The following is a 21285-nucleotide window of genomic DNA, read 5'->3' on the forward strand; positions in this document are numbered from 1 at the left end:
ATTAACGATAGTAGTAGCTTAATTTCATTAGTTGCAGCGTTCAATTAAAGGACCTTGCTTGCTTCTCAATATATCCTCCACTATCACATGCACGTAAACATGTGTCCCAAAATTTGAGATATATTTATAATTAATTTTCTAGTATTTAGTGTTTTAATTACTCATTAATCACGACGTATAGAGCCCGTTTGGAGAATTGAGACGCGTGGTCAAGTAATTAATCAGGTCAAACAAGGTACTCATCACTCATCAGCATGCACTTTCAATTCGTATAAACCATTAAATTAAACAACAACTCATGCGTTTACTTTGACCACTATTAGTCCTCTCTCTCTCTATATATATATATATAATAACGAGTACGTGAAAAGACTAATCTCTACTCAAATATATAAAGGTGTACGTGGTGCTCACTCACATAATATAGCAGATGGAAAATGTTTTCCAAATTTGAAGAACGAGAGTTAATTAGTAAGCTATTATATGTCATTATCATCTATGCTTGAGAATAAATTACACGCCCATCAATTTTCGACTACTCGTTATTGAAGAGCTTTCCACGATGAATTTTCGTGGCCCAATTGTAGTTTAGAGTCACCACTTCAAAGATTACGTGCTTTATAAAAAATATTTGAACGCCAAATCACATTCTCAACAAAATATATGTCAAGAGAAATGTTTTAAGATATAATACCGACTTTATGAATGAAATTATATGAAATAATATTGTCTACTTACGGTTTTCTTTATTATTATTTGATTTTAAATTAGGATAATTATGCTAGATAACCAATAATTTTTTTGAATAACATGAACAACCACCAATTAAATCAAAACATATTACACCTCCAAATTATCTACTTAAATCTTAATATTAGAATAACTATCTGCACACCTAATAAAATGAATATCCGATATATCTATTGTTCACATTGTTTAATATTTACCTATGCTTTTCTTTTAAATTATTGCTTTGAAAGTTGCATTCTATGCGCGCGTATAAATATAAATAAATGTACATCGGTCATGGTAGTCTCATACAAGAGGAGGGTTTGATCAAGTCATCAGTGCGAATAGTTGAAGGATGTGGAAAAATTCTGCCAAGAAAAATGGTGGAAGCTTGCAACTATTTTCTTATAGGTGTTATTTGTACTTAGCATTTATTATCACATCATTTATGGGCAATATATTTGCGTCTAAAAAGAATAGATTATGTTACATATGTGCCAAAATTAACTACCAATTAAAGTTAACTATTAGTATAAAATATATGTTAGAATATAAATACATATTAAAAATAAATTAAATTACACATCAGAAACTAAAGTATTTTAGTACTTTTAGTGGTAAATTTTAACTATATATTTTATGATTAAAATTAATGACCAAAAATATTGATTACTCATTTATCCGAAGAATTTATAAAAACAGATACAAATATTTGTTTTTTTCTTTCATACTAAGATATATTATAAGGCCAATTCACAAAAATATTATAGTACAAAAAAAATTTATATAAATTCTATCAATATATCTGAACCTTATTCTATTGTATAAAGAGAAAAAGAAGTTTGTTTCTTGAGTTGTTCTACAGAGATCAACTTTACTTCTGCTATACCTGAATTGTTTTCTAAATTATATTAATCATAAAGTATCCATAAAATAAAATGATGAGTATATAAAACATGCATGTTTCGCTTTCACAGGGACGAATCATGAAAAGGGAAAGGTATATGCAGAAATTATAAAGAGAAAGGACAATAGAAATTAACGAGCCCCTAGAACGAAATTAAGAAGCACGCGCAGCATGAAATTAAATCTATGGGTGAGAGAATATATAGATAGCTAGCTAGGTTGTTGGATTCTCTTGTGATGGATTCTTCGCGTTTGTCGTGTTAGTCAATGACACTTGCTTAGGTCAAAGCCATTCTTAACGTTTTCAGGTTGAGCTCTGATCTGATTCCTTTTTTTGTCGTTACTATCAGATTACTTAATTAATTTCGGAATTTTAATTATGGGTTCTTGTAACCGGACACACAGCTATATGGTCACAAGTGTTCTGATCTGAATTTTTAATTAATATAAAAAGAAAAATTATAATATAGTAGATACTACATGAATAACGAGGGATGTGTTATCTATATATTATTGTACCAACTCCCAACTAACTACAAGAAAAATGATAAAAACGAGCTATCTACAAGTCCTAACTAGCCGGCTAGAATTAGTTCATAATAAGTAGTTTAGAAACTAATTATGTATATGTATGAGATTCTAAATTTAAAATACATTGCTCTAACCCTAAATAAAGAGTTGGATGATGTCTCTAGACTCTAATTAAAACAATTGGAATTTCTTCAATTCCATTCTTTAATTAATTCTCATCTTTATTATTCCCGGCTTGCAAAATAAAATCCTTACATACATTTTTATTTTGATGTTTTCTATTTTCAAATTTTTGTTTTTTTTTTCTTTTACAAAATTCTAAACGTAGAAAATATTAAAAATAAACATGCAAACCAAATGCATCATTTACATTCTCTCTTCAATCATTCAATGTGTGTATATATATCATCAAGACTGACCTTTGATTATTATTAGGCCTGCTGAGCCGTTACTTGGTCAGGATGTATTTATACTCATGTGTAGTTAACCTAATATGAATTTGAACCATATAAAATTATATAGATTATTTGTAATTGAAGTACAAAATGAACATCCCCTATACTATCTAGAATAACCATCCGAGTACTAGCGATAATAAACATCTTCTCAAAAATTTAAATTGATTTTGGGGTTCACCAAGGATCAAACCTTTGACCTTTCGGATCTAGCGTTCTAATACCATGCATGATACCACTCATCCCAAAAGCTTCAGCTGATGGAAAAGAGTAACACTAATGATTATATCTCTAATACTCCCTAAACCTCCATTGTACACATTGTATAAATATTCCATTGGCTTCTCATACTTTCCCAAAATTAAAATATGATATATAAAAGAGAAGGGAATGAAAGTTGTGGTGGTTTCTAGCTTCTACTTTCTAGGAAGTTTCAGAAACAAAGATGGTTATCGAACCTCATTTAATTAATTTTGGTGAAGCAAGAAGGAAACAAAGGAGGGAACATGATAGTAGTTCAACCTAATATTCTGTTGCCCTCAACAAATCAAACCACCAGCTGGCTAATTATATATTAAGAATAATTGACGTACTGACCAGGGTACAGCCAATAAATAAATATAATCCCTATACTAATTTCTCTTATTAATAAGGATATGCTTTTAGAAAACATATGAAGATACAAATAAAGCAAGAGACTAAGACAACATTATGGTATTAGTATGTCGTAGCTTTCGAATTCAATTGATGGTTGCTGATGATTTGCGAAGGAAATAAAGCAAACTATATATAGGTACGTACTTGTCGTGCGGTCCACTTGTATACCTAATATAAACATCGAAAATAAAGTTGTCATCATCTTTCATTGAGTAATTAGAACAAAGTTGTATTCTCAAATGGAAAGATGACCAAGATTTATATTGCAACGTAACATCGTTTTAGTAGTATATTCAATCAATGGCTGTGGAAAATTTCGTACGTACCACTGCACTGAAGGACATTTCGGTATTATGTCACATTTAATTTTGGTCTCCCTTGTCATATATTAGTTCTATATATATTGATATGGATTAGTTAGTCATTGGATCTTATCTTAAATTAAAGGAGACCCGATGGGTGTATGTGTGTGACTATGAGGGTACGTATACCACGCATAATCTATGGTTACTAATTAAAGAGGTGAGCTAATAAACAATGGCCAAACAAACAATTAATAGGTTAAAGCTGAATTAATTTTCTTATTATTCCTATCATTGTTATCTAGAAGTCTGTATCCAAATAAAGTCATTATCTAAAGTAGCGTTTAGAAGAGAGACTAAAATTAAAAGCTAGAGATTTAATTAAATTTTAGTATTGTATTTAATGTAAAATGTACACGATTGAATTATATTTTAATATTTTGTTTGGTTCAAAATAAATATAGAGACTAAAATGAGTGAAATAACTAAATTACCGTTAGTTATTAAAATGAATATAGAACTAAAAATTCCTAACCCTATCCCATCTCTCATCCCTTTCCCCTTTTTCACTTGAAGGTGCCAGAGCAGAGCTTCACCACCGGAGAAGTCCATCTCGCCGACGATATTCACTTTTCCCAGCGTTGAGTTCACCTCGCTCCAACGAGGAAGGTTTGTCACCATTTTTCTATTTCTGCGAAGACAATACTCTCCCATTTTCTCTTGCGTTCTCTGTCGTGATTTGTCGATCCCTCTCGCTCTCTGTGGTCGCTGGCCTCTGTCCATCGCTCTCTTCATCTCTCTTTCGCTCTCTACGACAAGTGTTATGGTCGTTGATTTCTTTTTCATCCATTCTCTATTTCGTTCTTTTTTGCCATTTTTTGTATGATTTTTTTATTTTGTTTTGTTTGTTAGTTGCAAGTGTTAGAAGAGAATACGTTGAAGTAATTATTAAATATTGACATTGAGTAAAGGTAGAATGTTGCAGGTGAGTTTTTTGTACAAGATATTATAGTTATGTGTTGTGAACTGTTGAGAATTTGAGTTGTTGAAAATTTGAGTGTGTTTTATTTAATTTTCTGGATTTAGTTAATCAAAGTCTGGATTGAGGTGAACAATTGAATGGAATTAAAGTTATCAGAATATATTTGAATTGAATAAAAGTTAGTAGCACAATCTGTCTTATTTTATGCAATATTTTTTAACTTCATATGTTTAGTTGGAGTGAATATTTGAATAGAATTAAAGTTATCACAACAGATTTGAATGGAATTAAAGTTATCAGAACAAGTTGTCTTATTTCATGTAGAGTTTTTTAGATATGTTTGGTTGGAGTGAAGAGTTGAATGGAATTAAAGTTACGAGAATTGATTTGTATTGAATGGTGGTATACTAAACAGATTTTGATAATCAAAGATGTGCTAGGACTAGTTGGGCATTTGCTATTAAATAAGTTGTATTTGGACTAGTTGATACTAAACATGTATATATTACTCTTTCTTAAATGTTGTTTTGAGTTTTGTCTACTCTCACAGGTACAGACGTACAGTAGCCTATTTGACAATGGCATCTAGAAATAGAAGATCACACAAGTGGTTTTTATGGCAGCAGCAGTTCTAATGTCATAGGAGAACGATTTTGCAATTGTAGTTTGAGAACTCTGTTCCAAGGGTTACCTGAAACTGAAGGTCGATCTCGGATGAGATCTGTTGTGGTGGTCGGCGCCGATGTGTCCGACTTGTGGGTGGTGGCCGGAGCCACCATGTCCGACTTGTGGACTTGATGATGATGCTGATCCTTTGTCACCGGAGGGTGGTGGTACCTGCAAGGGACTCCGATGCTTAAGTTAGTAAGGGTATTAAGCAGGTTTTTAGTAGAATCAGAGTATGAGTTATACCTAGGTGCTCCAGTGTATTTGTAATGGTGTGGAGTGACCTTCCTGGAGATAAGATAGTTATCTTATTTTATCTTATCTTTAAGTGAGGTCATCTTATCTTCTGGGGAACCGCCCTTATCTTTCTAGGCTTTAACTGCCTTTTAGATTGGGCTATGCCCCTTCGTTTGGGTCTTCTTAGGCCTCTGTAGTGATTGGGCCGAACTCTTTGAGAAGATGTCGAGTAATTCGGACCTGAAGAGGTCGGTCGACTTGTCGCCAAACATCCCGGGTCGGACAGCTCGACCCAGGGTATGAACAGTGCCCCTGCTCAAGTACGACCTTCCTTTTGAGGTCGAGTCCTTTGGTCTTTAGGACTTCAATCCTTCTCTGGTAAAGCCGAGCTCGAGCACTTTGGTCAATTCTGCTGAAACTTTTTGAATGTGAAGCATTTTCCTTTGTTTCTTTTAGTTTGAAAAGTGCGCGCTTTGCATTTGCACTCTTGTCTTGGGAACGTGCGAGATTTTTTAAATGCTCATTAATTTCCCCTTTGCCGTTTCTCTCTTTTCTCTTGTATTTTCAAATCCTTCTTTTCAGTTTCTTTAGCTTTCAAACCTTTCGCTTCTGCTTTGCTTTTGTTTCTCTCACCCCTTTGCATTCCGTCGTTTTTGCTTTGAGGTGCTTCTTTCCTTCTGTTCGCTTTGACGTGAGGGTGCTTCGTTGCCGCCGTTACCTCTGAACCTTTTCCTTACACTCGTCTCTTCCTCCTCTTTACAGGTTAGTACTTTCTCTTCTTTTTAATCGCTTTCTTTACATTTTCCTGATCTTGGAGAAAGTTTGGATCTTTCTGCTTTTGGTGTGTCTTATTGTTGTTGTAATGTGTGTTCTGGGATTTTCTTTCGTCCTTTTGTATGCACCTTTTCGCCTTTCCTGATGGTTGGCGCTTTTAGGACTTTGCATGTTGTTACCTGTTTCTGTATTTTAGGTTGCGTCTTTGATGATTTCCTCTTGGCAAAAGTTTTGCTGTTGGTAGTTCCTTTTGCTGATAGACTGAAACTGTAGTTTGAAAGGTGGCTATTTTTGACGACTTATTTGATTTGTGGCTTTGTGGCTTTCTTCTCGGAGTGTCACTTCTGTTGAAAGAGGGTTATAATTTTCTTGTTTAGGAGGTGTAGAGATGTAAGCTTGTAGATTTTCCTGAGTCCTTGTTCCATAATTGCCTCCAAAGGACGCCCCTGGATCTTTAGTGTGGGTCCTGGGGTTTTCTTTTGTTGCTTTGTCTGACTTTTTGACACTTATATGCTTTAGTTCGAGTTGTATCCATTTATGCCCGAGTTGCTCTCTTTGACTTGCCCGAGCTATTTGATTAGTAACCCCTTTTCCTTTTTCTTACTGTAGGATTTTAGTTGACCCATGTCGTCTCGCAAAAATATTGTCGAGACCTCTTCCAGAGTCTCCGAGGGCATGTCGGACTGGCTGGACTCCCTTGTGTTGATGTGTGTTTCTGTGGTAAATTCTGAGTACTGTGTGGAGCTGAGAAAACATCACAGAATTTGTAGTAATCGAGAGCAGGAAAAAATTATGAGCTAGTAGCACCTGATTCTGATGAGAGGGTCTGTTTCCCTACTTCGGTCCAGGGGGAACGTCCCCTTTTTTTACACCTACAACTATTTCTTCAGCCAAATGAACATTACCTTTCCTTTTACTCCTTTTGAGACCAATTTGTTGTGGTCGTGCAATGTTTCTCCATCCCAACTTCATCCGAATTCATGGGGTTTTGTTAAGATTTTCCAGTTATTGTGTCAGGAGCTAGATGTTAAGCCTTCTCAAACTCTCTTTCTTTACCTTTTTATTTTGACCAAACCCAGAGTTTCTACCAAAAAGAAAGCTTCCTGGGTTTCTTTTCGGTCTGCCCAGGGAAAGAAAGTATTTTCGATGTATGATGAGTCTTTTAGAGACATCAAGAATTATTTCTTTAAGGTTTGAGCTGTTGAAGGAGCTCGGCCCTTTTTTCTGGATGAGAATGACGAGCCGGCCTTTCCTTTAGAGTGGCAAAAAAATGTTGTGGTGTCAAGGTATTCGTGAGAGATGTTGGACGAGGTCGAACAGGCCTTTGTTAACGTGTTGGAGGAGAACAAGGGACAACCTCCTTATCTTGACACTAAGAGGTTTTTAGGGGATCCCTCGCTTCTCCGAGCTGAGCTGGGTAGTGGTTGACTTATTTTGTTTTCGTTTTGTTTTATTTTTGTCGAGCTTGTTCTTTTTCTTCCAATTTGTAACTGGGTTTTTGTTGTGTTTTTTCAGAGATGGTTAAAAACAATGATTCCATGAAGTCCTTTAAAAAGGCGAGGAAGACGACTGCGGCCCTAAGCATCTCGGCCAAGGTGGCTGGGGAAGGATCTTCTCATGCTTTGCCGAAGCCATCGGTACCGAGCTCTCCTGGACCGAGGAGGATGATTCCTACCCCTCGGGTTCATTTGGTCGATCCTCCACAGACTTCTGCTGCTACCTCTTCTCCTACCGGCACTCCTCCTCCAAAAAAACAGAAAACAGCTGAGCCCTTTAACCTCGATGTCCCTGACTTTGATGCTGTCGAGTTTGTGGACCAGCAAATTGGTCCTTATGGTACCATCCCTACTGACGATGTTTCTCTTCTTCGCCATCTGGATTTTATTACTCGGAGCAGTATCAAGATGGCACACATGTAGGCGGCTTTATATCGGACTGCCCAGGATCTTTCCATTCATGCTACAAAGGCTTTTATGGAGGAGGCTAAGTTGGAGTTCGACCGGATGAAGGATTTGAAGGAAGAGCTCAAGGTGAAGGTGGCCAAGTTGGAGAAAGAGTTGGAGGGGGAAAAGACTCGGGCTATTGCTTTGGCGGCTTCTGCCAAGTTGTCTGAAGATATGGCTTTGAAGCACAAGGAGAGTTATGTCACGACCTACAGGGAGATGATGGGTCTTAGGGAGGATTTGAAGTCTGCCCAAGCTAATTACGCCGAGCTCCAGGGTCATCTTGTAGGCAGTGTAAATACTGCTTATGAGAATTTGAAGGATCAAGTTCGAGTTCTTGCACCCGAGCTTGATTTTACTCTCTTCAGCTTGGACAACATCGTAAAAGATGGTAAGATCGTCCCTGATGACCCTGACGATCATGATGATGTCGACCCTCCTCTTGTGCCTTCTGCCAAAGTCTCCGTTGCGCCAACTTCTTCAACTCATGCAGGTGGTCATCCCGAGTCAGATCCTGATTGTCAGATCTTGAACCGGGATGATGGGACGGTAGATGCGGTGCCTCTTCAGACTCGCCCTCCTTCACCCCGTGATGCTGCAACTGAGAAATCTTTGGATCCTCAATGATTATTTCTTGGTGTTTTTGTGTATAGCCCGACTTGTGGGCTTTGAACTTTTTATATTTTGTAGTTTGTGATTTCTAACTGTTGGATACTTTTAGTTGCTTCTCTGTTAGCAACTTTATTTTTGGAAAAATAAAGGTAGCTTTTCAGGCTCTTTGGGGTTGGCTTCAGGTGGCCTCTCGAGTCCTGTTATTATTATAACCTTGTTTCTTGAATGATATGTTGTCTGCACCTATCTGACACCTTTTAGGTTCTTGGGAGTGTTAGAGCCTTGTCGTCCGACCTCTTTTGATTGCCTTCGTACTTTCATACTTTGTAGCTTGATTCTCTTGAGGTCGTGGATTTCTGGGTCCAACTCGTATGCCTTCTGTTGGCCGACTTCTTCATCTCGGCCTGAAATTATTTGTAGTAATCTATTTTGTTTGGACCTTTGTTAGGTCTCTTCCATGGATTTACCTTTAATTTTTGGCATCTTGGTCAGGCCGACTTCATCATGTCGGTCCCTTCTAAGTTACTAGATCCATTTTGGATCTTTTTGTCAGATCTTTTTTGTGGATTTCTTTTATAATTTTGTCTTGTGGGAGGCCGATTTCATCATGTCGGTCCCTTCGAAGTTATTTCTAGTAATCCTCTTTTTTGGACCTTTGTCAGGTTTCTTTTAGGGATTACTTTTTATAACTTTTTGGTTTTGGGCGGACTTCTTTACGTCGGTCCCTTCTAAGTTATTTCTAGTAATTCTCTTTTTTGGACCTTTGTCAGGTCTCTTTTAGGGATTACTTTTTATAACTTTTTTGGTTTTGGGCCGACTTCTTTACGTCGGTCCCTTCTAAGTTATTTCTAGTAATCCTCTTTTTTGGACCTTGGTCATGTCTCTTTTAGGGATTACTTTTATAGCTTTTTGGTTTTGGGCCGACTTCTTTACGTCGGTCCGTTCTAAGTTATTTCTAGTAATCCTCTTTTTTGGACCTTTGTCAGGTCTCTTTTAGGGATTACTTTTTATAACTTTTTGGTTTTGGGCCGACTTCTTTACGTCGGTCCCTTCTAAGTTATTTCTGGCAATCCTCTTTTTCTAGGGCTGGCCAGGCCTCTTTCCAGGGATTTACTTTTTATAACTTTGGTTATTGTGACTGGTCCGAATTCTATACGTCGGCCTGTCTTTTAAGTTATTTTTAGCAACCCATTTTTATTAAGACCTCGTCAGGTTCTTTCTATGGATCACTTTCGATAACTTCTTGCATTATTTCTGTTTTTGTCGCTTTTTCATCTTTGCCGATTTCGTAGAAATTGGGTTTGATCCCTGTTGGTCGACTTTCTGATGAATTTGGTTTTCATCTTTGTTGGTCTTTATCGTGATCGTGCAGTAAATTTAACTTTCACTTTCTGCCGATCTGTAGCTTTATAATCGGGCGATGAATTTTTTGCGTTTCAGATTAATGCGTCTTGATAAAGAATTTGTAGGAAAGCTTGAAAAACTTTATTTCAAAATGAAAAATATGCAAATATATACACGTGGGAGTTTTACTCCTCTAAGTTAGGTATTTCATGAATCTTGGCTTGGTGCCTCATTAAAAAACCTTTTCAGGAAAAAGAATGCACCTTATCCTAATATCCTTATTACCTTTAACTATAATACCTTCATAGGTTGCAGGCGTGCCATGACCTAGGAAGCTCTCGCCCTTCGAGTTCAGACAGTCTGTAGTAGCCCTTTCCAAGTACTTCTATGACTCGGTAGGGTCCTTTCCAGTTTGCTGCCAGCTTTCCTTCTCCCGGTCGAGTTGTTCCGATATCATTTCGGATTAGGATGAGGTCGTTCTCGACAAAACCTCGCGGCACTACCTTTTGATTATATCTTGAAGCCATTCGACGTTTTAATGCCTCTTCCCTGATCCGAGCTATTTCTCGGATTTCTGGAAGTAGGTCTAATTCTTCCCTTTGAAGTTGGGAGTTGGCCTCTTCATTGTAGTGGATCACTCTAGGCGACCCTTCTTCGACCTCCACTGGGATCATTGCCTCCATTCTGTAAGCTAATCGGAAGGGTGATTCCTTTGTGGTGGAGTGTGGAGTTGTCCGATATGCCCATAGGACTTGTGGAAGCTCTTCGGCCCAGGCTCCCTTTACATCCTGTAATCTCCGTTTTAGCCCGGCTAATATGACTTTGTTAGCAGCTTTTGCTTGTCCATTAGCCTGGGGGTGTTCTACGGATGTGAATTGGTGTTTTATGTTTAGATCAGCCACCAACTTTCTGAAGCCTGTGTCTGTAAATTGAGTGCCATTGTTTGTGGTTATAAAGTATGGAACCCCAAATCTTGTGACAATGTTTCTATATAAGAATTTTCGACTTCTTTGAGCAGTGGCGTTAGTTAGGGGTTCTGCCTCGATCCATTTTGTGAAATAGTCTACCCCTGCTATGAGAAATTTGACTTGTCCTGATCCTTGAGGGAAAGGTCCGAGAAGATCGAGTCCCCATTTTGCGAATGGCCAGGGTGAGGTTACGCTAATGAGCTCCTCTGGCGGGGCGATGTGAAAATTGGCATGTTTCTGACATGGTGGACATGTCTTCACGAATTTTGTTGCTTCTTTTTGTAAGGTCGGCCAATAAAATCCAGCTCGGAGTACTTTCTTGGTGAGTGCCTGTGCTCCGAGATGGTTGCCACAGATGCCACTGTGTACTTCTTCTAAAACTTCTTTTGTATTGGAAGTCGGTACACATTTTAATAGTGGTGTTGAAATTCCTCTCTTATATAGAGTATTATTTATGATGGTGTAGTATTGTGCTTCCCGTTTTAATCTCTTTGCCTCCTTCTTATCTGTAGGGAGTGTTTCTGTTTTGAGGTAATTAATTATGGGAGCCATCTATCCTTGATCCAGACCTGTTATGGCTAGGACCTTTTCTTCTTCCGAGATTGACGGGTTCTGCAGCATCTCTTGGATGAGGCTTCTATTGTTGCCCCCTGGTTTGGTACTGGCTAATTTTGAGAGTGCATCAGCTCGAGCATTCTGTTCTCGGGGTATGTAGTGGACCTCATATTCCTCAAGTTGTCTGAGCTGTTCCTTGGTTTTGTCCAAGTACTTTTTCATGGTAGGATCCTTGGCTTGGTAACTCCCTGCTATTTGTGAGGTGACTACTTGTGAGTCACTGAAGATGATAAGCTTTTGAGCTCCAACCTCCTTAGACAGTTTCAAACAAGCTAGTAGTGCCTCATACTCAACTTGGTTGTTCGAGGCAGGGAACCCAAATTTGAGGGAAAGTTCGATTTGGGTTCCCTGGTCACTTTCAATTATCACGCTTGCGCCACTTCCAATTTTGTTTGAGGAACCATCTACATAAAGATTCCATTCTGTAGGGATTTTTGGGGTGTCTGTAAATTCTGCAATGAAGTCGGCCAAATATTGTAATTTGATGGTTGTCCGAGCTTCATATTGAAGGTCGAATTCGGACAACTCGACCGCCCATTGTAAAATTCTTTCTGCTAAATCTGTTTTCTGCAGAATGCCTTTTATGGGCTGGTTGGTCCGAACCCTGATAATATGGGCTTAGAAATATGGACGAAGTCGCCGAGATGTTGTTATGAGAGCATAGGCGAATTTTTCTATCTTTTAATAGTTCAATTCGGATCCTTGTAGTGCTTTGCTGATGAAGTATATAGGTTGTTGTCCACTGTCATCTTCTCAGACCAGTGCTGAAGCTATTGCCTGATTTTCCACCGCAAGGTATAATACGAGTGGTTCTCCTTCCCGTGGCCGGGTTAGGATAGGTGGTCGTCCTAGGAATTTTTTGAAATCCTGGAAGGCCTGCTCGCACTCTGTTGTCCATTCGAACTTCTTTCCCTTTCTTAGAGTAGTGTAGAAGGGTAGAGATCTTATTGCCGATCCAGCTAGAAATCTGGACAAGGCTGCCAATCTTCCATTGAGTTGTTATACCTCTTTGACACAGGTTGGATTTTTCATGTCGAGTATGGCCCGGCATTTATCTGGATTTGCCTCGATTCCTCTTTGTGTGAGCATAAAACCCAAGAATTTGCCTGCTTCTACTGCGAAGGTGTATTTTGCAGGGTTAAGTCGCATGCCATGCCTTATTATAGTATCGAATACTTGGGTGAGGTCGGATAGTAACGACTCTTCACTTTGTGTCTTTATTAACATGTTGTCCACGTAGACCTCTATGATTTTCCCAATATGGTCTGCAAAGATCTTATTCGTTAATCTTTGATAAGTGGCTCTTGTATTTTTGAGTCCGAAGGGCATGGCGATGTAGCAGTAGTTTGCTTTTGGGGTTAAAAATGAAGTTTTTTCTTGATCAGGTGGGTACATCGGGATTTGATTGTACCCCGAATAGGAGTCCATAAACGAGAGGTATTTGTATCCGGAGGAGGCATCCACCAGAGCGTCGATATTTGGGAGTGGATAAGGATCTTTTGGGCAGACTTTGTTGAGATCAGTGTAGTCGGTGCACATCCGCCACTTCCGTTTGATTTTTTCACTAAGACAATGTTAGCTAGCCATAGTGGGTATTTGACTTCTCTTATGAAGCCTGCCTCCAGTAGAGCTTGTACCTGCTCTTCCACAGCTTAGAATCGTTCGGGTCCGAGCTTTCTACGTCTCTGCTGTATTGGCCGAGACCCTGGGTAAACTGCCAGCTTGTGGCACATAAACTTAAGGTCTATGCCCGACATGTCTGCGGCCTTCCATGCAAAGAGGTCGACATTGTCTCGTAAGAACTGTACGAGCAATTCTTTTATGTCTTTTAGGATTGTGCCAATATTGGTTGTTTTGTCTGGGATATCTCCAATATGGATTTTTTCTATTTCGCCTTCGGGTTGTGGACGAAGTTCTTCCCGTCCTTGAACTCCCCTGAGTTTGATGGTATGGAATTCTTCTCCTCTGCCTCTAAGGTTTAGACTTTCGTTGTAATAGCGGTGCGCTGTCTTCTGATCTGCTTTTATCGTAGCTATTCCTTCTGTGGTTGGGAACTTCATGCACAGGTGTGGAGTCGAGACTACTGCGCCGAGCTGATTTAACGTTGTCCGGCCTATTAGGGCATTGTAGGCTGAACGTACATCGACCACAATGTAGTCTATGTTGAGTGTCCTTGACTGGTTTCCTTTTCCAAAGGTCGTATGTAGCGAGATGTACCCAAGTGGTTGGATTGGAGTGTCTCCCAGCCCAAACAGGCTGTTCGGATATGCTCTGAGTTCCTTTTCTTCCAGGCCGAGTTTATCAAAGGCAGTTTTGAACAAGATGTCTGCCGAGCTTCCCTGGTCTACCAGTGTGCGGTGGAGATTTACGTTGGCTAATATTATGGTGATGACCATGGGGTCGTCATGTCCTGAGATGATTCCAGCTGCGTCTTCTTTAGTAAAAGTGATAGTGGGAATGTCAGGTGCTTCTTCTCCTCCCTCAACATGATATACTTCTTTAAGATGTCTTTTGCGGGATGATTTGGAGATTCTTCATCCTGCAAATCCTCCATGTATCATGTGGACATGTCTGTCCGGTGTACGAGGTGGTCATTCAGTGAGTCCAACATCTTTGTCCCTTCTTCTTTTCCTTGGTTCGTCTGCTCTGCCAGCTAGGTACCAATCTAGCTTTCCTTCTCTCACCAGTTTTTCTATGACATTTTTCAAGTCGAAACATTCGTTGGTGGAATGTCCATAGATTCAATGATATTCACAGTATTCTATCCAATTTCCTCCTCCTTTTTTACTTTTAAGTGAGCGAGCTGGGGTTATCTTTTTAGTATGGCATACTTCTTGATAAACATCTACAAGAGACACCCAAAGAGGGGTGTAATTGTGATATTTGTTTATCTTTTCTCCATGCTGATCTTCTTTTTTCTTGGACTCTTTATCCTTATCTCGGGAGGAGTAGGAGAATCCGGACTTTGAGGTCTCTCCTAATCAAGAGTTTTCCTCCATGTTGATATACTTCTTTGCTCGCTCTTACACTTCATTCAGAGATGTGGAATATTTTTTCGATATAGAGTGGCTAAAAGGTCCTTCTCGCAAGCCATTGATGAGACCCATAATGGCGGCCTCCGTTGGTAGACTTTGTATGTCCAGACACGCTTTGTTGAATCTTTCCATGTAGCTGCGGAGACTTTCTCGATCTCCTTGCTTGATTCTTAATAGACTTGGGGCGTGCTTAGTTTTGTCTTTTTGAATGGAGAATCTGGCCAAAAACTTCTTGGCTAAGTCGTCAAAGCTCGAGATGGACCTAGGGGGCAGATTGTCGAACCATTTAATTGCTGTCTTTGTTAAAGTAGTCGAGAAGGCTTTACAACGGACTGCATCTGAGGCGTCGGTGAGGTACATTCTGCTTCTGAAATTAATGAGATGATGGCTTGGATCTGCCATGCCATCGTATAGAGTCATGTCGGAAAGTTTGAAGTCTTTTAGGATTTTGGTCCTCATGATCTCTTTGGTGAATGGGTCTTGATCCTTACAGGAGCTATCTTCGTGGTCGGATCGAGTAGTTTTGGTCTTGAGATCTGCTTCGAGTTTTAGGAGCTTGTCCTCTAACTCGCGCCGTCGTCTAGCTTCCCTTTGTATGTCTCTTTTGGCTTTTCGTTGATACTCGACCTCTTTTTCGAGTTGTTTTAAGCAATCCTGAAGTGCCTCCAAGACTCCCGTGTTTGGTGAATTCTTATCTTTATTAGGCTGAGGATTATCCTTGGATGTAGTGTCCGCATTCTTGTGCGGCGTCCTGTCTTCTAGGTCAGAATCGTGGTCGTTGTCAAGGTTGTCCGCCATGACGATGGGATGATTTCCAGGTTCTCCGGCAATGGCGCCAATGTTCCAAGGGTTACCTGAAACTGAAAGTCGATCTCGGATGAGATCTGTTGTGGTGGTCGGCGCCGATGTGTCCAACTTGTGGGTGGTGGCCGGAGCCGCCGTGTCCGACTTGTGGACTTAATGATGATGCTGATCCTTTGTCACCGGAGGGTGGTGGTACCTGCAAGGGACTCCGATGCTTAAGTTAGCAAGGGTATTAAGTAGGTTTTTAGTAGAATCAGAGTATGAGTTATACCTGGGTGCTCCAATGTATTTATAATGGTGTGGAGTGACCTTCCTGGAGATAAGATAGTTATCTTATCTTATCTTATCTTTAAGTGAGGTCATCTTATCTTCTGGGAAACCGCCCTTATCTTTCTAGGCTTTAACTGCCTTTTAGATTGGGCTGTGCCCCTTCATTTAGGTCTTCTTGGGCCTCTGTAGTGATTGGGCCGAACTCTTTGAGAAGAGGTCGGGTAATTCAGACCTGAAGAGGTCGGTCGACTTGTCGCCAAACATCCCGGGTCGGACAGCTCGACCCAGGGTATGAACAGTCCATTACAAATCTCAAATAGTATTGCAAACCCTGGTAGAGAATATTATTCATGTCCTGTTAGACGATGTGGATCGTTTAGGTGGGCAGTCCTATCTAATCAATATCAAAGTGTGAATTATACTGAAAGAGGTGCCGAAGATCACTCTTGTGATGTTAATTCTAGGATAAAGCTGAATGAACGGGTTGCAAAACTAGAAAATAAAATGCTATTACTGAAATTTTAGATTGTTTTCTTATTTAGTTTTGTAATTTGTATGTTTCTGATCATAGTCTTGTTTTTAACATTTTAATAGGTGCTTTGAATTGTATTAAGCATATGAACATTATTGTAAAAGCTAGATTCTTCAATAAAATTACTTTATGTTCTTATATATTATGGCTACGTTGAATAACCACTTTGTGGGTTGGATATTGCTAAGAGTAAATAAAGTAGTGATGGTATATATTTGAAATGATATGAGTATAAGTGTGTCCATGCTTGGGGGTTACTGAATTAGTTGAACTTCATAGTTAATCAATAGTAGGAAGTCAGAGACTATTTTAAGTGCATAATTCTTATTACATAATTCTATATAGAATCCATACAAATTATGAAATTATTATTACATCAAGAAATCAGAGATATTATGTGCATAAGTTTACAAAGAATTAATATAGATGGCTGCAATAACTTGCTAATAGCATAAATGGTAGGAAACTATGAATTTGGCATATTGAACTCATCAATATAAATTCACAAAGCATTAATAATTGGTTTTATATCATAGTCTAATAATAACTTATGCATACTTAAGAAGCATTAAAAAGTTTCATCTAATAAGTACTTGGATTTCGTGCATACTTAAATCATTCTAACTAAGTTCCTAAAAAAAATCTTAGACCACATACTCAAATACACATGACTTCACAACTTGAGACAATCACCACTCATTCTACTTAAGAATGGATCGCACTAACACACTCTTTTGAAAATCTGTCAAACCCTAAAAGCTCTTCTCCAGTTATGGGTTATCATAAAATTTCAACACGACTTGCACCACCTCATCATCACCAAATTCAAGTTGTTCAAGCTTCTTACTGATCTTTAACTTCTCATTCACTCCAGAAATGACATCTGCAAGTACTTAGACATGCTTTTCTTGGGTAGCAATTGAAAACTACACATGTTCAACCATTCTCTGTAGAATATCATTTTGCTTTTGTTTCTTTCTTGAACTCCTTCCGCTAGCTGCACCAGCATCAGAGTATGAAGCTGCTTCTTGCCCTTCATCAAAACTTGGATTTGCTAGCATTCAAAATTGTCCACATCCTAGACTATGATCTTCTTCCTCCTCATGAACTTGCTCCTGTGCATCAAAACCACTAACTGCACCTGCACTCGTGGCTATATCTTTTTTGAATATACCCTCCAATCAGTGGAACAAAAAGAATGGATTACCAAGAGTATAGAATTTGGTTGGGTGTGCCTGCGATGAAACTTACAGAAGTTAGTATACATATTCTAAAGTGACAAATCAATTAACTTCAAGTAATTTTGTTAACGACCTTCATCCATGCATCAAGAACGTCTCTACTGTCAATTTCTACACACTATTTATCAAAATCTCACCCAAATCCATTGCAAGCCAGCATCTCAAAAGCATATTGATACTCATCCTTCAGTCACTTTTGCTTATTCTTGCAATGCATGGAGGTTAACATACAAGTTGGAAAGGCATCTAACATCTTTAAGGTTAGTTTTTTAAAAGTTTCTGGTCTGAATTCCCCACAATCAGCTTTCAGGTTGTCAACAATGCACTCCTCCATAAAACCGACAAATGCTTCAGTTTCTTCATCATTCGACATGCGTTTGTCTATTCTCACCTAAGAAGAAGTGTACATTGAATAAGTTGTATAATCCAATAACATCAAACAACACCTCTTATAATAGAAGACAAACAAATAACATCAAACAACGCAATACTAAGTCATATTGATACTTTAGAAAGTCTTACAAACAACTCTTACAATAACCATTTATAAATTTCAATGACAATAAGTTTAACAACATAATAGAAAGTCTTACAAACACAAATTAAGCTATTACATCCCAAGTGTCATACCAAATTAAACAATGAGATTCAAACTGGGCCTATAAGTTATTCCTATTCCATATGACTAGTTCGCCACTCTTCGTACATCTCAATTGTAATGTTACCATGCCATTATGTCTACTCATTCATATTTTCAACCACATTAATCAACTTGTCCGCAATTTTCTCTCCAACAGGCAAAAATTCATCTAAGAGGTCAGTTGCTCTTCCGGATCTGTATCTATATTCATCCGAAGAGAGTTTTGCAATAAACAACAGGCAATTATAATCTGACTTTGTGTCCTTAGATGGTAAAAGCTAGAGCTTATTAATATTGACCATCTCTTAACCAAAGCATCTCTCAATATTATTCCTAGCAGAAGAATGCTTCTTATTAAAATACTCCTGGTAGTTGTGAGGTGCGCGTGCTCCTTAGGTCCACTTTCTAATATGATAACAGGTGCCTCTATACAGTGCTAGGAACCTAGGGCCATTTTTGTAACTAGCATCAACTAAATAGTAATTACCTTTAAACATTAAATACAAACAACGTAAGCTAAACTACAGTGAACTAAAGCTCAATGTCAAAATATAACTTGTGGTTTATAAATTAAGTACTACCATTGATATTTTGAGATTATTACTACGAGTGATTGTATCTCGGAGTATTCTTGGATCAGATGTCGATCCCTCCCAACCACTAATAAGTACATAAACAAAGCTGATATCTCAGTTACACACTCCTACGCTGTTGGTTCATATTTTATCCTTTCTTGTTCGATATCTTGGCTTATCAGACTCTGGGACTGTCACTTCTATATATAAGTGTCGTCTAATGCTCCCAAGCAACTCCATCATCCATAAAACATTATGACTTTTTAATAGACAGTCCTTCCAATTGAAAAACAAATGACACTCATAAAACATTAGCTATATCTTAAACTTTCTCCATGTTGGATCTACACAATCCTCTTCAACTGGTGAGGTATTGGCGAATAACTTGCTTTGGATACGTATAACAACCTTTAAAACCTTATTGAAATACTTACTAATTATTTTTTCATACCAACAAAATTTAACTTGTAGACTATGATTTTTTTTGTGATGTGCTAAGATAATTAAAAAAGTTGCAACTTGCTCCAATAAACTTACTTGACCATCCTCTCAAAGTTCTCCTTGGACTTGAAGTAACTCACACAAATTAGCAAAGGTATTTGTGTTCATTCTCAACTCCCAGATACAATTTCTATCATCCTTGCCAATAATACGTTCTAAAGTATCACGTCTAATTCTACTATTCATTCTTCTGCCTAATGATACTTGCCCACTATCTCTATTCCTAAAATACACAAATAATGTAAGAATAAAGAACAACATCAAATTATCATGTCTCGATCTCATCATTTGATAAAAAGCAACACATCGTTTAACAATTTTTGAACGCTCTATTCCTTCATATCAAAATAATTATTTCAGTCAAAATAAACATAAATAATCAATTAAGTCTACTGAAAATAAAATTCATAACACTCACTTTAACATCCATCAAGGGCTATTTGATTACTATCATTTATAGTTACTAATACTTCTACTTATACCTTTACAAGGACTAATGCAACAACAATAATAAATAACATGTTCTTGAGTCCCGTTCCCCCTCCCTAAACTATATTCAAACCAAGATGATGTTGCATGGCTTAGAAAATCATATTTCAACTCTCACAATTAAAACCCAAAAGTTATTATTTGAAGTGTCAATTGTGAAAAATAAAATGGTTCTTATTAAAATAAAAAAAATAGTTCACTAACTCCTTAAATGACATTGATGTTTTTTAAGATAAAATGCTATGAAAATTCAACTAAAAAAATGTAATAGAGCATGGGTAGCAAGCATTAGACATATTATTCCTAGTAGCAGCAAAACACATCACATCACATAGCAAATTTGTCGTGTATCAACAAAATAATAGTAAAAATGATAATAAAAACTTGACTAAGCAAAAACTCCTTATAAAACCTCCAAAGAAGACAAGCAAAAATTTGAACCGAACCAACAAGCGAATAACTAAACCAAATTATAGTAAAATTTTATATAACATTCCTAGAGAAGACAAGAAAAAACTTGAACAGAGAAACACAACTCTTCAAATAAAAAATCATATAACTATATAACTTCGTATAAAACGGTGTAAAAAACAAACAACCAGAGAAGACAAGTTACAAAAGAGAAGAGAAGACAATACAAACGTGAACATGGAGGAGAAGAGAAGAGAAACAGAGAGTTGAGGAGGATAACATTAATAGAAAAATGTGCCTACGAAGATGAAGGTGCGACGGCAACTAACCTGCTCACGGTGGATTCGACGACGGCAACGTGGTGGTGGTACGGGTGGCGGCCATGGGGATTGGCTTCAACTGGAGCTCTTCGATGGTGAAAAACGATTGAGACGACAAGGAAGTGAGAAGAACTAAGGATGCCCTAATTAGAAATAGCACAAATGGTAAATTTAAACTTATAAATTTGGATTGAGGATTTTTTTATGAAACTATTAGTTAATTTCAGTTCCTATCCCTAAAATGTTCGTCTCCTGTGTCCCCACTTTCTAGAAGTACTGAAGGGGCTAAAATTTTGTGTCCCGAGACTGAAATTTTAATTCCAGTCTCAAGCCAACAAACATGATACTAAATCTCAATCCCTCCAGTCTCCGCCAACAAACAAATGCTACCTAAAGATGTCAAAATGAAATGAATCTTAAAAAAAGAAAGAGTTTTAGTAGGGATTCAACTAAGATTTGAACCTGCTAAACCCAAACACTGTCAAACCTATGAGTTTTTGTAGGGCGAAGTGAGACTGTTTATTGAGCTAGAATTTATCTTTCTTTTTTTAACAAAAAAATGATAACTAATAAAAGAATATATATATATATATATATATATATATATGAAAAAAAAGTAAAAAGTAGAAAAAGTCAATAAGCTCTTTAAACCAAAAGGCAAAGCAAAAAGCCAATAACCCTTTAAACCAAAAGGCAAGGGTAAAAGGATCCAAGGCTTTGAGCATCAATGGTTAGGAGGACCTAAA

At 37.9% G+C, this 21285-nt stretch overlaps 1 long non-coding RNA gene across 1 annotated transcript; it reads left to right on the forward strand.

The window, feature by feature from the left end:
- Positions 5193–16513, forward strand: LOC110268162. The gene is made up of 2 exons (XR_002356260.1): positions 5193–5223; positions 16302–16513. It is a non-coding gene; the product is annotated as an uncharacterized LOC110268162 (long non-coding RNA).

The sequence above is a fragment of the Arachis ipaensis genome, chromosome B10, assembly GCF_000816755.2.
Source record: "Arachis ipaensis cultivar K30076 chromosome B10, Araip1.1, whole genome shotgun sequence".
NCBI lineage: Eukaryota > Viridiplantae > Streptophyta > Magnoliopsida > Fabales > Fabaceae > Arachis > Arachis ipaensis.